The 23735-nt window shown below is 39.1% G+C and overlaps 1 protein-coding gene across 9 annotated transcripts in view; it reads right to left on the bottom strand.

Annotated features, from left to right (window-relative positions):
* Positions 1-13778, bottom strand: part of akap13a (A-kinase anchoring protein 13a) — a 147965-nt gene extending 134187 nt beyond the window's left edge. The window contains exon 1 of one of the 9 annotated variants that reach the window (XM_088080670.1): positions 13362-13778. The gene's annotated coding sequence lies outside the window, so the exon portion shown is untranslated. Of the gene's footprint in view, positions 1-3769; positions 3906-13361 lie in introns of those variants that run through there. The other 8 variants (XM_088080668.1, XM_088080658.1, XM_088080656.1 and 5 more) reach the window with 8 other exon arrangements.
* Between the last annotated feature and the right edge of the window lie 9957 nt (positions 13779-23735).

Below are 23735 nucleotides of genomic sequence, written 5' to 3'. Positions count from 1 at the left end.
CACAGCTATTTTTTCTACACTTTAGGTTTTGAATAGACAGAGACAAGCAACATATAAAGTGTTGTTTAGTGAGCCAGGCTAGCTGTTTCCCCTGTCTCTATGCTAAGTCTTTCTGCTAAGCTAAGTTAGCTGGCTGCTGGAGGTAGCTTCATACTTGTCATGAACCCTTTTTCCACCAAAGTTAGCGTGTGGGTTTTTGTAAACATTGGAAACACTTAACAGACTTTTTTTCTTTCTGGTGTGCCACATTCAACATCATGTAACAGGGTTAGCAAACAGTAGAAAGCAGCAGGAAGGCCAGTGATACGTTATAATGATTACTTCTTTTTGGGCCATGTTTGAGTGTTGTTTGGATGGAGATGGATGGAATTTGTGGTTAGATGTTACCAGAGAAAGCGACGCACGTCCAAGTGTCCTAGAGAGAAAAGGGGCAAAAATTTGCACGCCTGCCCAGGCGTCATGTTTCTATCTCTGTCAATAAGAGTCGATCTTAGTCACAGGAGCGGGAGCTGATGTACCCAACTAAGAATTTTGTCAGTCAAATCAGATTTGGCTTTTCAATATGAATATTCAGCAATTCTTTTTGTTTTCCATAAAAAGTTGTAAACTTTGAACGGGCTCTGTAGAATGTTCAGTGTGATAGCACCATTTACGTAATATAGTAAACAAGCTAACCATGCAAACGGATCGTAAATGTGCAACATTTTTTTGCCGACACTAGACAGCAAACAAAAGCCAGAGACTGCACCCTGTTAACTTGCTATGAGCTGTAAATTCACCACCTCGAAGCAGGTCTCTCCTCCACCCTCCTCCATGCCGCTGTCAGCATGTCTGCAGCTCCCTGTGCCAAAGAGTAGTGTGAAAGTCAAGAGCTCTCAATCTGCAGCAAAATCTGGAAACCAAAACATCCCCAGAAGTAAACTGCAATTAAAAAAAATACAACTCGACTTAAAGGAACCTTAATCAACTGAGGGTTTCCAAATGATGATTCAAATCTCTGACTTTCCAGGGGCAGCCCTAGAGCTGATAAATACCCCTGGCTACCACAGAGGTTCTTCCTGTGAGTTAATGCCAATCGAAACCTTTCCCACTAAAGACAAATGTAAGATGTTGGTGGGTGTTAGTTGGGTTTTTGTCAAATGGGAAAGGGTATAAGTACATAGATTCATGAGTGGTATAATTTTTTTGTCTAACTCTCAGCAAGTGAATAAACAGATTTCCTTAAATGTCAGTCTTTTACTTTGGCAAAAAAGAGTGCTGCTGCAACATATCAAGCTTTTTGACTCCTTCAGAAAGAGCAGGTTTGGGCTGGTACTTAGAGGGATATCTGACGGGTGTCATGGCTTTCTGATGAAATGTTTGGACTGAAAAATTCAAAATGGCCCAGAAACCTGCAGAAGAATAAATATGCTGCATACCTTTGCCCGTGTGTAAACGTTCAACACATTACAGAATGAACAGGGCAATTTCTGTTACTTGAATTCAGCTGCACTTAGCAATCCAATTTTTCACAGGATCCTGACGGGTGATAGCTGAGTGAGCGATGTGGATTTAAGCTTATTTACAGAAGCAGACACTTGTGCAAAATGTCTCAAAATGATCAATACAACATTGCGCTGTCAACTTGCTGCACTTAATCATTGAACCGTGGTGTGTGAAATAACAAACTGATGTTGAAAAGAAGACAAAATAGAGGCTGGGGAGCAAAGAAAACACACAGAAAGGCAGAGAGACATCAGTGTGAAAAAAGGAAAGTGGTTGTTAGTCCCATTTGAGAGGTAAGAGGTTTAGCTGGGAGAATCCTAAGCAAAGCAAACCTCAGCCTCACAGCAGGCCTGATCAGATTAACATTACCTCCACTGCAGTAATGGCAGATTGTTAGATCATTTCAATTAACCAAACAATGTGTGGAAGAAAATATATTCATCTCCAGCCCAGCCCTGACACCGTGTATTATTATGCTCTTGCAAGAATGTCCTGGGTTAAATTCTAAGCTTCAAGTTTAATCAGCCAGAAACCCCAAATTGCCCACAAATATGTGTGTGTTTGTGTGTGTTTACCCTGTGAGAAACTGGTGACCTCTCTAGGGTTTTTCCAACATTTTGAACTACAACCCATGACACATCTCAATCCACTCTCCGTTTCTTACAAAATTGTTCAAAAATGGCAAAAGAAGTGTGAAACTAAAACCACTGCAGTGGTTTTGGGAACTGAATTGCCAGTTTTGTGCATGAGTTGCTCACTTCCCCCACTGATTGCTTGTCTTTGTAACAAGCATCAGCCCACAGGAACGCTCCACTTCTTAAACAGGAAATGTGTAAAAGGAGGGACTTCGAACTGAGATTAGTTGAAATTTAACTGCTATATAACATGAAGTAGTCTTCTAGAAGTAACTGCTGATTGTTGAAAATGAACACAAAATCAAGAATTAGATTACACTGTAAAAATATTGAAAAAAAGATCCTGTCATATCATTTTGGCACTCTTGTATTGCTCCATATTTTAAAGGGGGAACTCCATTTTGCACATGACTGTCACTTTGCTCATCATAAGGGGCACTACGTAACCTGTGAAAACAGTTGTATGGAGTTTTTTTGGTTTGGATGGAGCTTATTAAAGTTGGAGAAAATAACTACGATGATCTCATCACTGAATGAAGTATACCATTAACATCCCATCTACATTGTTGTTATTCAAAAAATATCTGAAAAGTTATTCTAATTTGCAAAGACTAATTTGAAAAGATTGAACGTCACTGATTCATTTGTAATGCATTTCACTTTGTAAATACAAACTTTTGGACTTTTTTTACATTTTTATCAACTTTGTATTATTGCCTAGTCTTGAAATTTTGATATATTATAAAATTAATGTTTGCATCTTTTTCTTTTTATGAATTATTCTAGTTTTTTAATAGGAGAGATATCTCCATATGCCATTTTTAAGCTTCTAACCTCTCCTTCACAGTCTTTAATATTTTTAATTTTCTTATTCTGTCTTTCATATGCATGTGCAAATAAACCTAAACTAAACTGCACTAAAATAAGAATCTTTAGTTCATCACAATGTATCATCATAGTGATAAGGATTTTATATTTTCACAAAATTTGACAGTATTTAAATGTCTACTTTCAGTTCCCACATTCTTATACAAAGCCCAGCTACATGCAAGACCAATCACAACATCCACCATGTGACCAACAAGAAAAGAAAGGAGAAAGAAAAGAAAACAGGAAAACACAGACTGACTTAAACTGTGAACAAAGTGGAACAGACACTTGCAAAACTCAAAGAATCCAAAATTTGTTTGAAAAATATATCTTAAAATAAGTGAACCCTCCATATTTCAACCTTTCAGAAATAAATCAGGTATTTCATAATAACTTAACAAAGAGTTTTATGTACTGTAGTAGGCATTTTGAGGAAATGTGTGTGCAGAAAAAAAATCCCATAAGCAGAGCCCACTTAGAACTTATTTAGAACAGCTGACTCTTTAGTCATACATGTTGTTATCAAAACCATTGAGTGTTATCACAAGGCAGACGTTGCTAGGCACAGAAGGTGCTCCACAGTCAAACTTTGCCCTGGGGAGTATCATCAAAACACAAACAAGGAAGAAAACCTTTAGAATCAGAGTGTAACTTTATACATACTTATTGCTTTAGTTGACATCACCACCTCAGAGTTGTTTGTTGAATTGTTCCTCTGTAACCTCAAGCTGCAGAGCGACTTTAAAAGCAGCACATGAATGCATCAAAGGCAACCTTACCCTCGGTTTATCTGATGACGACAGCTGCATGCAGAACCCTTCAGGTGCACATTAAATTCATTTTAAGTCCATCAGAGAGAGAGCAGGTGTGTTTATACTAGGCAGGTATCCTGAGTAGCGGGCATGCAAGCTCTCACCACACTGATTACACTGAGCTAAATATGGCTTTGTGCTAACACAGACAGTAGGCAGATCAGAGCCTTGATGTCAGCAGCGTGAGGCGGAGCCTACAGGCCACAGGTCAGGTGTCTGCTGCAACTGCGGTAGTGGAACTGCAGCTTACCTGCATCTGCTTTCTAAACAGATCCTTATCAAAGGTGTTGTAGTTTGGAACATGTGCAGATACACACTAATTCCATCTCTTAAATCAGACCAAATAATGTTATGTTGTGTTAATACACAGAAAAGGCTCCAAGGCCGCTGACAATGTTTGGTGTCGATGGAAAAATCAATTAAACAGCTGCTCAAAATCAGCCATTTAATTATAGGGAAACTCTGAGATACATTACATATTGGTTTTCATATACTCTTTTTTAAACTGTACCAGACAAGCAAAGAATACTGATTCCAACAAGCAAGTGGTGGAAAAGTATTCAGCTTATTCACTTAAGTAAGAGTAGCAACGACACACTACATGAAAACATCCAAAATCTTGCTGTTACAGCTGCAACATTTCAATCAAAGCTCACAGGGACATATTGCATACTTTGACAGCACTGCATAGCCTTTGGATTAATAAATTAAATTTCACACGTTCGATTAAATTCTTGACAACTGATGAATCCCTTTGATTAATTGTTATCCCTAATCTGCAACAATTTTTAATATCTGATTCATGATATCAGTTTAAAAAAAAAAACGTTTTTAGTTTCCTGTTCTCAGATGTAAGACTTAGCTTCTTTCTTAGTCTTGCATAACAGTAAATTAATTGTTTGGGGGAGTTTGACTGTTGGTTGGACAAAACAAGAAATGTGATCAAGGATTCACTTAAATGTTTCTTTCGACCAAACTACTACCACCTACCATAACACTGCACATGCATCTACTGCTAGCTCACCTAGCACCACTGAGTTAGCTAATGTCACTGCTCAGCCAAAGAGGACGCCAGCATCACAAGCCGAGTGCCATCTAGTTCCATTACATGAGAAAGAAGGCAGACATCTCTACAGCTGATATCTCCAACTCTCAGCCACTCACAGCAAAACAATTTACAGTGATATATATAGTACTGCAGGTAAGAGGAAATATAAGTATTTTGGATAGGGTATTTTTAGGGCTACCTCTCCCTTTAAAAGGTATGGTACAGAGGTTTAGATGCCGACTATAAACCCCAGTGTAGCTGTTTTTGAGTTTTGAGGGAGTGCCTTTGTCTTCCTGTCATCTCTCTACAATCGCTATCTAATAAAGGCATAAAATGCCCAAAACAAAAAAAAAAAACCATAAAACAAGTGGGCACTGGATAAAATACATTTCCTATCAGCAGTATAGAGAAGTCCTGGTGTAACAAATTTCATCCCTGTCTCACTGCAGACAGGGGCTCGATGTAGCCTTCTTTATACCTGATATAAATTTAACTTGCATCCATACTGCTTGTGATTGGATTCAATTCAAAGGTAGGAAACATCTTCTGTGTACATACTAAAATCTGATTTCAGTGTGTACACAGGGGGAGACCTCCTCCTTGTAGCTTTGAACCCAACAGTAAATAACCCAGCTGGTTTGTACTCCAGCTATCCTGACTATCCAGTTTTTGCAAGTATCTGTTTGCATCATTGTATTTGAGCCCCCCGTCTTCTGTTTGTTTTGTGTTTGTTTCCTGTTGGATCAGCACACCAAGGTTTATTTCTGTCTATATGGAGGCTTTACTCATTTACACATTGTTGTTATTGAGATGAAATGCAAGTCTGACTACTTCTGGAGGATATTTTTCCACTATCAGACCTGTGTGTGATTACACTTTATGCATATTTACAATATACAATCTGACCAGAATGCAGATGTAAACAATGATGTGTCATGGTTAATGTACAGCACATCCACATACGCATACACATACACATGCAGCAACTGTAAGGTCCCTGACACACCAAGCTGAATTTTGGACTATCTCTGAGGGCCAGTTACCCTGGTTTTGCTGTATGTCCTGCTTCTACTGAAAGTAGTCAGCCCTTGTCAGCGGTTTCTCAGAGCTAGCGAAGCCTGTCTGGCAGTAAAATCACTCTGATTGGCAGTTCAGCTCAATGCATGAGAAAGAAAGGAAAGTGAGTAAAGCAAACAATCGACTAAAGTCAGGAATGTCTGGGATCAAAACAAACTTTTTGTATAAGGTACTATTATTTTTAGATTATTTTTAGCCTTTTGGTTCTTTAGCTAAAATGGTTCCTAACTGTTTGTGTCATTATTTGCTGACGTATGGTAAATATCAATTCTTTCAAAGTGAGGTTGTGTTTGTTAATGTGCTAACTGGCTAACAAGCACACTGAATTCATCCTGTTGGCCTTCCCATTTCCCTTTTTGAAGGACAAAAACAGACTACCACCACTTGCCATTATGAGGAGTCATTTTCTCTCATGCCGGTGCAGAAGGTACCTGCTAGTGTGCTGCTGGCTGACACAGGCAACAAAAGGCGACTCAACAGTTCATCGCCACTAGTTCTTTGGTGTCAGTTTCGTGTGTCTTGGCTTTGACAAACAGCAAACTTCAATACTATTTACTATCAACCAAATCAAAAACTCTCAGGAACTTAAAGTTGGTATCCAATGTCTGGTCATATTTTTCTTGTTCCACTTACTCTTTGATCAGAAATTTGATTTAAATTGACATTTGGACTATTTTATTTAAATAAAGTTCTAGTATGGTACTGTTTCGGTATTGGTGCCACAATTCAGATATAAAATCTGCACTATTATGCCAAAGTTTCACATAACACACTGCCCTTCCATTGGTAACAGGTCTTTCAAACTTGTAAGCAACTTTCTTTCAAGACAAACTTCTCGATGGCAAAGTTGACAATATTTTTATAAAAAGATGTGGTAGCGCCGCAAGCATAGTTACAATTAACAACAAAGGCTGCCCGATGAGTCCCAGTAGGAAAGAGACACCACCCCGAGGGCACAAAATGTGCATAAGCAGCAGAGATGGCTGCTGTTTTGGAACAGTGAGTGCGGCTGCTGTTTGGCGTGCTGAGAGGATTCCAGTCTTAACAAAAACTGAGTCAAGGCCTTATTGTGAATATCAGCTGGGAATTAAGCAGTCGCCCTCCCAGGCATACAGAACCCATCCCGCATCATGAACTAGCACCTGTAAGACTTCCTCTAATGCTTCTATTCTATAGTAAATACAGTGTAATTACAAGGCTGACACTGTGCAAATCCTCCATCATCATTAAATTAGGGGGTTTGTGAAGATGAGAAATTGGCTGGGTTCAGTTTGGAGCCAGCAGAATCCTCATGGTAATTTACAGTACTCTCAATGGGAGGCCAACTCCTCTTTCATTTGTCCCTTGTACTGGAGCTAAATACTTATTTCAGACTGGGACGGCCTCACCACTGGGCCTTAAGTTTGTGAAAGAGACACATAGAGAGGAGACTAATGAGCTTTTGCTTAATTGAACCACTGTGTAGTCCTCTCCTGATAGCCTTGTGAATAAAAATGTATTTGTGTATGGATGTTTAGCAGTCTAAGAACTCAAGTACAGCGTAGTCTGCTGCTGCTTCCTGATGCCTGTAATCAGTAAAATGTGTTAATATCTCATTATAGAATTAAATTCTAACTTTCATGTTTCAAAGATTGTCATTACAGACTTACCCAGTGACAAAAAAACACCTACTCTGAAGACATAACAGCTCTGATATTCAAGACATTAAGGACTATATGAGTTTCTTGAAAAGATAGCAGAGTTAACTATCATTTGTTAAATTAAGCATTTAAAAAATAAATCCTTCACGTGTTAATTTAAATCATTATACTGTAAAAACCTTATAATCTAGAATGTGGAGACCTAATTTAAATGCTGGAAAACCTACACTTTGAAAATGCACTTGGTAATTACCATCACAAACCCCAAAAATGTTTTAGGTCTTGGAAAGTGGACATTTTTTAGATTTTTTTTGCCATTGGTGCAATTTACTCAAGCACACTCATGTATTAAAATCATAAAGAACAGAGCCAAAAGCCCTTTTTACACAGAGATCATGCTATAAGACCACTACTAAATCCCCTCTTTGTCTCATCTTTGTATTTTTACCAAAACAATGGCATCATGCCACTCCAGTGTGTGAGATTCCAATTATCAGTCAGAGACCCTCAGTCGACTGAGATTGCTTCAAGTCAGGAAGTCATTTTTTTCTGTGCAATGTACTTCTAGGGACATTTTGGTCCCCAGATTTTGCTGTAGAGTGAATCATCTCGACTTTCATGCTACTTTTTGATATCTACAGTTCACTAGCTTCTGTTTGATGTCTACTGTTGGCAAAAAATGTTGTTGCATGTTTATGACCCTTCATTCGCCCCATTTGCTTGTCTATGGCGTGCATGCCACTGTCACACTTAACATCCTATGGAGCCCATTCAAACTAAAACTCTGTATGGAAAACAAATCAAATTGTCTAATATTTGTATTGAACAGGCAAATCTGATTCAACTGGCATAATTCTCAGTCGGGTACAGCCCTGGGCGGCATTTAGGAAGCAATTTTATACACAAGCAACTTTATACACAATACCAATGGTAATAACAATAATTTACCGTCGCTGTTATATGGCAACTTATCCTCTGTTCGGAGTGTAATTGTTTCCCCAAATTGCTGACATTAAGCTGCTGACTACACCGAGTTGCATTTTAAATCTCTCACAGTGGGTCGCACACAAGATGTCGTCCAAATGTCACACCCACCCTGCACATGATCCTTTCCTGCCAGCTGTCCCATTTACACAGACAGAGTTTCGTTGCTGTCAGTACCTCTGCCAGCTTAAAGGCGAGACAACTCTGTCCCTCCATTCTGCTATGGTGCCTTTTACTACAGAATGGTGTCGGGAATAACAGCATGAAATTTCCACTTTGAACAGGCTGTGTGAAAGGGGCATTTGTTTACTATAACTTAATAACTTCAGCATTTCAAAACTAAATCTTTCACACGTTCTCTTCAATCGTTGTACAAACCTCATAACCTGCTCTTTGGAGACTTCCTTTAAATGCTGAAAAAACTGCACTTTGAAAATGCACTTACTATTGCGTATATAATTACCATAACAACTCCCCAAAAAATGTTTTAGGTCTTGGAAAGCAGGTGTTTCTACGTATTTTGCCAATAGTGCCAAATTACGCAAAAACTATTAAATTTGCTGCAAAGAGCAGAGTCAAAATGTGGCAAAAGAAGGTTAATGATCTGGGTGTTTGGTAGTCCAAATCCACGGACTCACTGGATACTCTTCCCTCTAAAACTGGCCAATGTCCTAATAAGCAAAGCACTAAAAGCCAACAATCTCATCTGGAGCTGTTTTGTAGCAGCCACCAGTGGATTTCTGCAGTTGTAATGGGCAATTCCCAGTTTGGAACTGTGTGTTACTGATGAACCAGAGTAAATTTCCTTTAAGACATAAAAGTTAAAGTATTTCAAGTGATACTGTAAATCAGACACACCTTTGAAACATTTCAGGAAGGAGTGTGAACAGGTGTATTTCGTTCTCTCACACTGTCACGTCCTCCACAGAATATCACGTGAGGATGGTGAATACTTGGCCTACATTCAAAAGGCAGGGACTCAGATTTACAGGCCAGTCCCACAGTGGAAGGCATCCACATGGAGACACAGAAAAAGGCAGATGACGAGGCTGGCCGCTAGACAACAGAGTCAGATATAGTGAGTCAACACTGACTGTAAGAAGGCTCTGCAATGTTTGAGAAGTCAAAACCAGTGACTACCAGAGTCATAGCACTTCAGTATGCTGGAGTGACAGCAACTGTGTCCGGTCATTCTAATATCTCTCATTATAGGTACGAGGTAATAAAACAGGTTCTAGATGCTCAAATTCTTCCAGCTGCTCCTTCATGTTGTGCTTTTCTCAAGTTACAACTGAGTATAATCTCATAAAAATGAGTGTGACAAAATATTATTATTATGGGTGTTAGTGTGGGTTTTAAGACATCGTAAAGCATGCAATCACTTATGAGATTAATATTAATTTTAAGACTAAAATCATTTTGAAAGACACTAGAATGATGTAACATGTTGGATTTTATAGTCAGCACTCCCTCACGTTTCTGACCATCCTTTTTAACCCTTCGAAAGCTGGATCAACATCACTTTTCTTGTGCTGTGCTCAGACACTTTTCACAAGTATTTATGCCTTTGAACCCTTAGTTAATTGGTTTTATTTCTTTAAAAAGCATGGAAAAAAGCCAAGAAGCAACTTGGCAAGAAATATCCTGCAAATTTCAAGAAATTCATATATTTAGAAAATATGGGGAAAAGGCCCAGAAAGCTATATTTATGATTATTGTAATCATTATTGAAAATGTTACTACATAAGTATTATTATTTTTTTATTTATTCTTTTTTTCAATTATTTTCCTTGTTTGTTTGTTTTTTACATTCCTTTTTCTTTTCCTTTTTTGTTCAATTTTTCATGTATTTTTTGTACTTTTTACCAATTTATTGCAAATGTTTTTAATGATCTCTTCTCAACCTGCTCATTGCCTTCTTACCATGTTTTTGTATGAAATAAAGCTCAGATTTCAAATGGTTAAGAAAACCAGCTTCTCAATTTAAACTGGCTCCTGAGCATCTTCACTGGAGCAGTTTCCTGCACTGAGTGGGATAAGGCCCAAAAAATTATCCTGGACATGAAGATATGCTCCACGATGCTACTTCTGAGCGAACCTATGGGTGTGTTACTATGGGAAACCAGAGGGCGGCCATGTTTATGCGCCTGGTCCTTTGAACAGTGTTTGAGTGGGTGAGGTCAAGCGAGTATAAATGAATTAGTAGGCTACTGTTTTCCTTTAGTGCAGTTCCTCCCACAAGCATGGAACATAAAGCTTGGGCAATTGATCTTTCTTGATGAAGAAGAAATAGCCACATAGAGATCTGAGGTGTGATTGTGCTGAGGTTTTCCCTTACATCCTGCCCAATCTGGTATAACCCCATTCTTTCAGTTGGAGGAAATACTTAAAAACATGGCAGAGAGTTGGCATTACAACAGTTGGACAGGTCTTTGTTGAAAAAAATCTTACCATTTAACAACTCAAAAAATCATTTTGGTCTCTTAGTTTTTAACATACGCTCAACCATCTTCTGTTTTAAAGAAGAAATGTAAAGTGGGAGCTGTATCTGCCTCATGCTCACAGTGGGATCAGCTTTAAAGAAAGTAACACTAATGCATATTTTTGTCCAGCTGGGTTGGCAGCATAACCTGAACTTATCCTTGACAGCTTCATAGTTGAACACAATTTGGAGGTCAAATTTGAGCTCTTCTAATGTTTGAGATTTAGAAATATATAATATAAGATTATGTGAATAGCATGTATCCATTGTTGCATTATCCAAGGTGGAGGACAAATGTCAAGAGCTACTTTCACATATATTGCACCATTCTGCCTTCTCACCATTCTGGATTTAAGGTACGTCCGCCTTTAAGCCAACATCAGAGGTAGCAACAGCATCGAAACAGTGTCTCCATAAACAGGACAGCCGGCATGACAGAACAGGTGGATAGGACGGGTATGACGTTTGGACAATGTGTGTGACCCACCACAGCAGATTTAAAACGCCGCTAGTGGTAGTTAGCTTACTCAAAGAAAAAGAACGGCAGGCATAAATGTCCATGAATAGGAAAAACAATCAGATTCTGGAGTTGCTTACCCTCCGAGCAGAGGACAAGATCAGCTGTCAAATATCAAGGACAGGAAATGGTTGTTATTGCCATGTTATGCCATTGTTATTGTTCATTAGGTGCTGCCACTGTGTATGTTGTATGTCATAATTGAGGCTAATGCTGGTTACATGTCACACCCGTCACACCTCTTTTGATTCTGCGATGCCGGCATGTTGTCTATAATCACACACTGGAGCAGAATGATGCCACGAACATTTGAATCTGTGTAAAAATGCAAAGGAGGCATAAAGCTGGGACTTCAAAGTGGCCCTGTTGCACAATCTGTGTAAAAAAACACAAGATTTATGCTGGCACAGTTGGCAACCAGTTATTCAGGTCCATTAATCCACTTCCTCTGGGACTGTCCAGCTGTTAAAATACTCTGGTTAAAAGTGACATGTCTTATGTCCAACTTTTTCCAATATTAATTTCCCAGTTAGTCCCAAACTGCATGCTTGCTGGGCCTGAAACTAGACAATAATGTTGGAGTCACTGTCGACTGCCGATGGATGTTGGGTTGCCTATCTACTACAAGACTAAATCTTTTAAACTGGAAGGAGTGTAAAACAGCCTGCTTCTCTAGGGATTCACGACTGGAGAAATAACATGGAACGAGCAGCCTGCCTGTTAAAAGACTTTGATAAGGGCCTGAAAGACCACTGGGACACTGTCTGTACACTTCTAAAATAGTAGCCTGCATCTAGTTGAGAAAGCTTGTATACAAGTATGAAATTTAATGTATGTTGTGTGGTATTATAGTGTCACCCTTGCATCCTCTTATTTACTGTTTTGTAATGCAGTATGTATTTTCTGTTTTATTCTTTTTTGAATGTGTGTTAAACCTAAAAGAGAAAAAAAGAGGTGTGTCTGCGCTACCAGTCACTGACTCACTGACTTTCTAATGATCTTAGTTATTGGTAATTATTCCAAACTGGACAACATATATATATATATATATATACATATATATATATAGATAGATAGATAGATAGATAGATATATTTATATATGCATTTGCATTTGTCATGTATCGATAATTATAAAAAAGGATTTCATAACATACATAGAGCTTGTTATTTTGTACTTTATAATGATGTAAAGCAATCATTGAGTCTTATGTTTCAGAGAGTGATTTGACAAGTTTGACTTTATCACCATAAAGGGTGACTCAACATCACGTGTGATGATGTGAAACATGTACTCTGGTAACCTATGGGGACAAATCAATAGTAAGGTCTTCTGCTCGTAGTAGGCTATTATTTTTATTTAAGTTGCTTTTTTCATGCCAAATGTAACCATGCTAAATGCTTTTTTAAATGCCTAAAACAATAACAGGCCACTCCTTCAACGGCCTTAACAACTTAAATGCTAAAGAGGGGAGTTTCTAGTCATGCTAGCATACTTTACTTTTAACTAATGTGGCTTGCATAAAACATATATTAATACTTTTGTCGCTTTTGTATGGTATCGTTTTACATTTCTATGGGCCAACTGAGTTCGTCCTCGCTGTCGCTGAGTTCGCAGAAACGTGAGAAGTTCCCACATCGGCCCTACAGGCTCTGTGTGAGGATGTCATGGCTACCAGGCAACAAGTTAATAACCGAGCGGCCAGCAGCCATTAAACTATTTCTCTCAATATAAAACGCCGGCTGAAAGACACAAAGTAACACATTCGTGTACGGTTTAACACGGCGTACTTTATAAATGACTCGTCTTACCTCAGGCAGATGAGGCTCAGTGTGAAGGGGGAGCAGCAGCAGTTTTTGGACACATAATATTCCTCCTGATGGATGGACCCGCAGTGTTTTGAAGCTGGGCCGAAATGTCCTTTCAAAACAAAGTTTGTTCTGTAAAGTGAAATGGATGAGCGGCGGTGTGGGTCTCCCACCAAAGTCTCCCGTTCAGAAACAGGACGACAGAGTCCACTTTCTTACAGTTGTTAGTGTTTCCCAGGACAACTCAGTGGGAGGAGTCTGCACGAGGGCTAGGCTATTATAAGCCTTATTTGCATTGGGTTTCCTCTTGGAGTTCACTCTCAGACTACAGGAAGTACATTTTCAGACGTGAGTGTGGACAAACTCACCTCTGTGGTTTAAAAAAGTATATATACGTAAACACCTTAAGATAAGGTTTTACTTTTGTGACTGTTGTAGTTCGTGTCTCGTGGTCGCTCTTCCGTGGCAGAGTGAAGCTAGAAACATTTTATTAACCTCCTGTGTGTGTTTTTCACAATAAAAGAAGTAACGTCGAACAAGTTCTACTGTCCCCTTGAAGCTCACTGACGACTCATATTGAGTTAGAAACTGTACTTTATATATCAGAGTAGAAGTGTCTAGGGCATGACTTTTTTATCATGACCCTCTCTGGAACTATAAATATTTTTCCTTGAGCCTCCCTGAGGGGACTGGGGGAAAATTTATGACCCTGCCCTCACACTAAAAAAACACATTTTTCGGCTTCTGGCTATGATAAATGGAGTGATTTTGGAGATTTTTTAAAGAAAACATGTCACCAGGGGGTTTTGGGGTTCAGAGAATATTTAAAAAACACAAAGTAGAACAATATATACATTTGGTATTATTTGGTATAAAGTTTTTAAGTTGTTCTCTCTAAAATCACAACTAATCAATGAATTGATTGTTAATGTTACCAAGAATCATTTAAGCAAAGTGCTTACAGACTGCAACCCAATGAACCTGACAGCTGTGTAGGCAATTTTAGTGTCATTTTGGAGCATATATTATTTATATTGTTAGTTTGTTGGTGTGTGTGTGTGTGTGTGTGTGTGTGTGTGTGTGTGTGTCTGCGTGTGTGTGTGTGTATGTGTGTCTGCGTGTGTGTGTATGTGTGTCTGCGTGTGTGTGTGTGCGTGTGTGTGTGTGTGGGCGCGCGCTGAATCCTGTAAGATTTCATGTTACACAGGCAGGCTCAGAGTAGCGTAGACCTCTTACCAGCTCACTTAGCTTTTATTGTGAAGTCAAGGCTCAAAGCCCCACATGATGTAGCAACTAACTGCTGTGGCTGCAATTGACCATGACATCTCACCATGTTTCCAGTAATAAATAAATAAATTCAGAAGAAGTATGACTACAGTGTTATTACACAGTGTGTTCACTGTTAGTTGTAGTTTTATTGAACTATAATCACCATGATGTGCAGTTCAGACTAACTCTGGCACCACTTTGATGTTTCCAACAGCTCTGTGCTTTCTCCAAAGCTGTAACTGACATCTACTCCTCTGAAACAGCAACCATATATCACATCCTGCTGAAGCTACAGTGATACTAGAAAATGCATTAACTGTAAGGTCACTAAGTTCAATACGGATACTATGTGTGAATATCATGTGAAATGCCATAGCAATTGTGTGTCATGCTGTACGTTAAGGTCACTGATCCGACATACTTTTTCTTTCTTTCTTTCTTTTTTCTTCCTTGGTCTATATTTTGGGCCAAGTGCTCACATCAACCAACCATCATTAAAGTATGAATCACAGATATTTGGATTGTCCAGTGGTGCAATTCGCATGTGTGTAACCCTCTATACAGAGGTTTCACTGCTGTCTCATCATGACTGCATACAGTTTATCACCCTTTAGGCCCAGGAGGTAAAAAAAATCTCTTGTGGTTTGAACTGCCCTCTGCTGGTTCAGAAGACCTTCTGCAATGATCTCTGAATGAAGGGGATGTAAAGTAAGGGCACAGAAACTCTCTTGAAGCATTTGCAACATAGATTGTGACTAATGGTGCAAGCCATGAGGCAGATTGTTTTGGAAAAATTAAATTAATTAATTAAATTTCGCTATAAAGTGATCTACTAGATGTATGAGCATTCAAATGCCTTTATTCTCCAGCAGCCCATTAGTGTGAAATGTGTTCAACTCAACATGTGTCAACCCGCGGAAATTAACTGCAAACCCTTGTCTGTTTGTTCTATACACAGTAACATATACAGGATGCCCTGTTTAGAACAACCTTATTTTTCATTAGGTTTCTGTGCATAATTGTATGTGTGAGTGCAACAATGGCAGTGCTGAAAAGGAGCTTTCACTCCCTCGCTTTAGTTGACAGAAAAAATGTGTGTTGTTAATTTCAGAAATCAATCATATTCATCAGAGCTTTTAAATAACATCACATACTGAAAGTAATAACAAAATAAGACAGAGATGTGTTTAAAATCCACCCTTTCTAGAACGCCAACTCATCTGACTGGCATCTTTTGAGTGACATGAATAGAACAGAGATTTTATTATGTGGCTATGAAAAAAAAAGCGGTTTTCAGCTGAGCCTTGCACACATGTGAGCCCACACTTACAGATGAAATCACTCCTAATAATGTTATAATGGCCCCAGGGGCAGGAAAGGAGGAAGTTTTTTTTTTTCATGAAACAGACGGAGTCTTGATAACTCTAGATCCTAAAAGATTTCATCAACTGTGTTTTAATCATTTTGTGAGCTAACGAGGAGTACACACTGACGTCTGTAGGAGCAGACTGACCTATAAGAGCCAGACAGATTTCTGAATGTTAGTTCTCAACTCAGGCTCTAGGTTTAAGTCTGTCTCTCACACTCTCAGCATTGCTTATCTGCTGTTATGGGTCATAACTGTGACAAAAGCATTACTAATGAATCACACCATCGTCTGCTGGCTTTTTCCAAATAAGTGCCTGTTGCCAGAAAGAGAAAAACACAATAAATCCTCAGCTGCAGCAGATAGAACACAGAGACTTACACTAAGCCTGACAGACAGAGAAGTAAAAAAACAAATATTAGAATTTTTTTTAATTCTAAAATGAAATTACTGCACATTTGAGGAACAGCGGTTATTAATTTTTCATTATTGTGCAAACACAAAAATGAAATTGATTTATGAAAAGTTTTTTTATGCCTAGACGAGTACAAAATGCTAAACTTCGAGTTTTGTTGTCTTTCAAAAGTGATGTCATGATTTTGACTGGAACTTGTCTTTACATCCTGTAGTAGCTACAAAGACCTACTGTGCAGCCAACTGTATTACTGTCTAAACCTCAACTTTCTGCACTCTATGAATCTGACACCTTGCCAAACACGTGCACACGGTGTTGGAAACACACCAGGTGTACGCGTTCCATCACTGTATGTGAAATTGAACCACAGAAAGGTTGTTTCGGAGGCCCAGCAGGCAGCCCGGGTCTTCCTCCCGTTACAAGCATCTGTGCTCGTAGCTTTGTGTCTATCCTCCACCTGTAACCAGTCGAGGGTTAGATAAATGGCAGGTGGTATTGAAAAGAGTCTCCATTCACCGCCATGCTGAGCTGCACTTAGACACATTATTGCAGTCTGGAGGAGGAGTGGAGGGACGTGGGGGGAATGTTGAAGCGGGGCGGTCTGCGAGACTGCCAGAACACAAGCGAGACGGGGAAACAAGCACGACACAAAGAAGTACATAGCTGCCTTTGTGCAGCAGTAAAAGGAGGTTTTGTAAGTTGGAGGACTTGGATGGAAGAGGATGGAAGAGATAGCACAGAAGAAAAAAAAAACCCAGCCAGAGTAAACACTTGGATAGAGAGACAAAAACACACTAGTTGCAAGAGAAGGGAGGAGGGAGACAGAGAGAAGGAGCGAGAGGCATATCATTTGGCTGAAGTGCCTTCAGAGTGCTACACACACTGTCTTACAATTCAGTGGAAAGCTTCTTACACTCGGCAGTACGGTCCACATTTCCACTCACTCAGTCTGGGCTGGGAGGATTTTGTTGGTTTTCTTCAAGCTGCGCTGGGAAAGTTTTGCAGGAAAAAATGGCAACACATGGGAAATGCTTGAAAGTTTGAACTTTAGTATCGAAAATATGTAACATTTGTCGATAAACTGTGAGTTAAGAGGCCCATACACCACATACTGGCCAGTTTGCAATCAGTCTGCTGTTTGGATTTCACACTTAAGTTTTGCATGACAGTTCAGTTTATTTCAAACCAATGCCCATACCTGACACCTCAATAATGATTGGCAAAATAATTTTACCTTCCAAAGTCCTTGCTCTGGGGCTTTCTCTCGTATTATATGATCTTCATCAACATATGGAGTTCGTTTCCTCTATTTCTGAGAACAGGACTTTTTGCCCATCGGCTTTAAATTTGAGATTTAATGTTTAATTTTGACCTTGCTGACAAAACAATCTCATTGCTTTGTCACAAGATCCCCATCAGATCTCTTAAGGTGAGATTGTTTTGCCTACTGTTGTTTCAAAGGTCAAGAATGAACTAGGTTAATATATTCCTGTAAAACAAACATTAGTTTTATGATCCTGCATTGGCACTAGCTGTGGCTGGAAGCATTATGATTTGTGGTTGTCCTTCCGTCCTATTCTCAAGTATGTGATATCTCAAGAATGTCTTGAGACTCAAAGGTCATTGTGGCCTCAGGAAACATGTTTTTGGCCATAACTTGAGAAGTCATGTGCTAATTGAAAAAAAATTCACACAGATGTCTAATAGGATAAAACGATGAAGTGATGACATTATATCCAAAAGGTCAAAGGTCAGCTTCACTGTGGAATTACAATGCTCTACAAAATCACTTTTCTGGCCATCATTAATGTCATAACTCAGGAACAGAAGGGAAGACATTTGGTCAGACATTGAATTGGTGACACTAATCTGGCAGACGTGGGTGTAAACTGTAAGTGCAAGTTGGTTGATTTGTAGAGACATACAACCATGCGTTGGTAATTCTAGTTTACTATGATTATCATCTTGTAATTAACAAATAGTTTCTTGTCTATTTTTTTACATGCTCTATTTTATCATTTTTGTGACCTTGTAATAATGTGTTATCTTGGCTGGCCCTTCCAAAAAGAGACTGGTATTTCAAGGGACTTCTTGGTTAAATAAAGGTTCAATAATATAAATGAATAATAAATATTGGACTATCTTGGGCATTCCCACAATTGGGGGGCCAAACAAAAAAATATATAACCAATTGTTTTGCTGCATCTAACAAGCTGTTTCCCAATGGCATGGATAAACAATAAAGACAACATTTTTTTGAATCGTATTTCTGCCCACCTGTCAAAGGTTAAGCCGCACTCTTCTTTCATCTCCCTTTGCTCGCCACTAAATGATGAGGGAAATATCCAGCCCTTTAGCTTTGCAGTTCATCATTGTGTCAACCAGCTTGTTGCTAACTTTGCCAATCTGCCATTTAATTTTGAGCATGTACAGCTACAGTGTGATATCATGTTTTTGGCTGAAAAAACAGCTGTTTGCGGGGGCTGGAAACAAAGCCGATGAGAGTGAAGAGACTGAACTGAAACAGTAAAGTTGCAGGATGTAAAACTAAAACAGCCAAAATATGCTAAAATGCTCTGTCAAGCTGTCGTAAACTGAAGTTGGTTGATAATTCTCTCTGGGTGCATCACTGTGAGTGAACCCTCTGATAACACATTGTCATTTGATTAATTGTTTATGCAAAATTATTGATTAGTGCAGCTTTTAGTAATTTGAGACCATATATTTGAGAAATGTGTCAAGGCCAAAATAAAAAAAAAAAAATAATTCTGTGTAAATTTTTGACTTGTATATATACTGTATAAAAAGATCACAAAGCAATATGCTCTGACTGTTTTTACTTTAAAGTTTTTCATCATTGTTATTTTGGCAAAGTTGACATATGTTAAGAATAAAAAGTTCTGACAACATAAAAACCAAAAAGATTTCTGAAAGCTTCCCCGTGGTTGAAGCTGTCTGTTTTCTTGGCAACACAGTTCACTCAACTGCCACCCACCATTTGTTTTAGCAGGGCTTTTTACATGCTAACCCTACAGGTAAAACAATTCACAGGGTATTTCACACAGATCCTCTGTAACTGTCAGCTTTAAATTGACTCTGGATGTGTGATTTTCCTGCAGATCCTCGTTTTTTTCCCATCTCGACTTGTAAGAATGTCTCAGAGCATCAAAATGTACCTCAGAATTATCTGAATACTGTGTGGTGTAATTGCACAGATAACAGTACACCAGTCATGCTGCTGTCATTCAGCCAGTAACATCCAACACTGCCATTCCAGCATCTCAGACACCTGTTAAAGGCTAAATCTGCTAATAATCTATTTTTTAAAAAGATGACAAATTCCACGAAAATACCAAAACCAACTATGAGTTTGATTCTATAACAAGTATTTCCTGTGAAACAAAAGACTAACATAGCTTATTCATATCTGCCATAGACCCACATTGCTTTCCAAAAACTATAAAACAAACCAGAAATGTCTCATACTGTTGCACTGGGTGAAATGAGTCCTTGATTACAATAAATATGAACATTTATTTTGAGGCAATCCACCCTGCTGCCTCCAGAAATACTCATGAGAGCACCAAATATGTAATAATCTGCTGGTGAAAACAGTCCCCAGCATATGCACAATTTACTCCTGCACTTAAACAACACATTTGTGATTTTCTTCTTCGTACAAACCAATGAGCTTTCGTGCCACAAACAAACAAGGGAAGTAACAAGAGACATCTTGGGTTTTAGTCTCTTCATGGGATTAATTGACAATAAGAAAGATTCATTCAAATCTTATTTCCCTCAAGAATTTTTCAGTTTTTGGATTCTTCATTCACAATGGAGGCATATAAAAACAAAGTTTTCTTTAAGAAAGTCAAGGTAACATCGGGTGAGTAATTGATATACAAATGTTCATGGATGTGAAGCATTCCTTTAAGACAGATATTTAACATGTTTACCATATGAACTCTTATTAATTGCAGGAAATCATGATTAGAAGCCTATTGAATTGAGTATTAGAATATCATTCTAATCAAAACATTGCTATTTGCTCTAAGTGTGCTCTAAGTGTGCATCAAGGGGAGGCACGGTGTCGCTTTAAGCTTCTATTAGCATACTATTTGCTGAAAAACTGTGTTATATTGAGCCAAAAAACAAACATTCATTATAAAGCTGATGGTTAAAACATGAAGTAGAAACATTTCTAGGAAGAGACAGTGGCGTACTTTTACTGCTGGTGGTTAGAAATGATCAATATGTGATAATGAGATAAATCAATCTTTTTGTAATTACAGTAAAAGCATTCATGAATCATTTCAGTCCCTGTCATGTCCACAAGATGTCAGTGTCTGTGATGCTGCAGGTCAGTAAATCCAGTTGATCCCATCAGCTGGGATTTACTGTCTTTGTGGAGTCTAAACACACCACAATACAAATCACTGTCACACAAACTCTGTGTGTGTGTGCGTGTGTGTGTATGTGTGTGTGTGTGCGCGCGCGCACGCACGTGGCAAAATCACATTTCAGACCTAACAGCATGGAGTGTTCAAATGATTTTCAATATAACAAAACCATGATTGAATTGTGTTCATACAGTTGTCTTTTCGCCTCACAACGCCTGTGTTTAGGTCAAAGTTTACCACCCCTGTGTCTATGTCTACATGTCCTAATGCCTGTTCTTTATGTGTCTACACATGCAGACCTGGATGCATGCCAGGTCAGGTGACCTAAACGAGCTGGCGTGTCCAACCAAATGAGAGGGATTTGGGGAGGTTGGACCCACCTCCAAGATCCACCTCCATTCACTAAAGCCCAGAAGATTAACTCCCTCAGATCTCTCCTCTTTAATTAGGAGCAAACAGGAGGAGTGACGATGTAGCTCCTCCAGAGAGAAAACAGTTGGGTACATAAACAGAGAGGGCCTGACTTATTGTTGCTGACACATAATCTTGGATTCCATCCATCTGAATATTTCTGTGTAAATACATCAGTCTAGTGTTATAAAATATATTGCATAAACTCCTATTCACACAGGATGGGAGAGGAGAGAATGCAGTCATAAAGTTAATCACATACGCATTTGGATTATATTTCGCAGTATCAATCATATCAGAGACAGCAATGGTTTTTTAACTCTTTATCCCATGCAAAATGGGTAAAAATGATCCACAACAAACCCACCAGGAAAGTTCCAGGACTTGCCCAGGCCCTGAGATCTGCCATAATGCTCTACAACTGTTTTAAAAAGCAACATCCACCCTAAAAAATGTGACACAGACTCAATTAAGGCCCAGTCAGAGAAGAAAAAGTAGCACAGAACTGTAGCGGTAATTGTACCAGCAGGGTTTTGTTTTCTGTGTCTCTCCTCTGCCTTGTTAGCTTAAAGTTATTTTGTGCCCACACACAGAAGATGAGGCACTTAAAGAAGGAAAGAAAAGAGAACTGAAACATGAGCAGGTGACACTGAAACCCTGAGGGGCTAATAAACAATATTTTAGAAGCATCTGACAGAAAGAAAACAAAACCAACATTTATAAAGTGTTCATGTTAGACAAGAAAAGAGGAGAAAGTAACATAATTCCCTTTCACTGACTGTGCTGTCAATGCCTGCTCAAACATGCAGCTAATTGCGAGGATGTCAGTTCTGACATTTACATGACCCTCACATGTACAAAATTCAAGTTTAACCATTGAGAAAAGGGACCCACGGAGTGGGCTTTATCATTTTTTCACAGAATCCTCCCCCAGGATGCTATTAATTTCCTGGTTGTTGAGATGAGATGACTCTGCGATCCAGCTCACTTGCCATTGCAGGGATTGTGCGGGCCAGGCCCCTCCTCCTGAGGCCGGCCTTGCAGCCATCATCAACCGTAATACCAATGTGTTCACCAAAGGACGAAGCTCTGCAGATGAAGGGCAGAGACGTTGGGCATGTTAGCAGCCCATCACTAACTTCCTCTTTCAGGACACCTCACATGATCACATCAAGATGTGACTTCATACTTTATCATTAATAATAACTAGATCCAGGACCTGAATGTTGGGACTAAATGCTGGATTATTCAGTTGGAGCAGTCCAAAAATGTCATGATGGTGTTATGGTGAACTGCATCATGTGATTGGTGGACAGTGTGTCTGGACGGATGGGTAAAAGCAGTCAAGGGCGGGGCTTGGAGGAGGGGTTAAATAGAGACTGGTGAAGACAGAGAGTGGGGGCTAAATTTAGCCAATGGCTCTGCTGGGGTGGAGCTAATCCTCTTTGCACTAGAATTATCTGGCCTTCGGATTAGAGAGCTTTGCCTCTATGCAAGACATCTACTCTCTATAATGATGTCCCATAGCAGGCCGTACCATGTCCCCTAGTGGGGGGGGGGGGCTGTAGTAAGCAAACAATTGTAACAGATTGCACATAAGTAGCATGCAATATTATTTCCAGACAACTGCTCCAGAATAGTCATCTACATAAAGTTCATTGTATTGGAAATAGTGAAACTTTAATATGCATTAAAAGGGAAATGTAAGTACGACTTAGTTGGCTCAAATGATAAGTACTACTGCATACTGCCTTAGATAACAAATTTTATTTATGTTTTACTGTATCAAATTGATGACAGGAAGGTCTTGTAGGGTAATGGTATCCAACCTGGGGGTCAAGGATCAAATCTTAAAAATATTTTGTGTAACACAGGGAGAAAACACTGTTTGGTCACAGCTGGTGAACTAAAGCAACCAGTGCAAAGGGGTCAAAAGTGCACATTCATTCATTCCTTCTCACTGCTAGTGTTGGATGGATGTAGATTTTTAACTTAAAAAGTACAAATGAATAAGCTTAAAAATGTACTTAAAAGGGACTCAGGGCGATATTTAGATTATGAGTTTTCTTCACATGGTTCTTAAAATGGAGTTGGCTGAGCCATTGACTGGCTGTTAACAGTGCTAACTCCATGAATAGTGCAAAACAATGGCAACAGTGCTGATGGAGCTAATGGTGTTAACAAGGGAGGAACCAGAGGGAGGGCGCTATGCTTCTGCATTGACGCAATACTGGTGGTAACTACACGGTGCAAAGGGGTAGATGAGCTAGCACTAACATGCACGTGCAGCAGGACTGGCTAACCACAACAAATCAAAGAGAAAATAAGATTACAAAACACACAGAGTTAGCATGACCTCATTCTCTGCTTAAGATGCCTTTACTCCACTATATCTTTACATAGAAAATAGTAGCTTTCTTCTATATTAATGCTCCGAATGTCACATACAGAAGCTTTAAGTATTCAAAGTAAAGTATGTAGCACTTAAAGAATAGCGCCTGTCAGCGTAATATAGT

The sequence above is a fragment of the Plectropomus leopardus genome, chromosome 1 (genome assembly GCF_026936395.1).
Source record: "Plectropomus leopardus strain MGB_pleo_1.0 chromosome 1, ASM2693639v1, whole genome shotgun sequence".
In the NCBI taxonomy this organism is placed as follows: domain Eukaryota; kingdom Metazoa; phylum Chordata; class Actinopteri; order Perciformes; family Serranidae; genus Plectropomus; species Plectropomus leopardus.
This window is presented reverse-complemented; position numbering and strand designations above follow the sequence as displayed.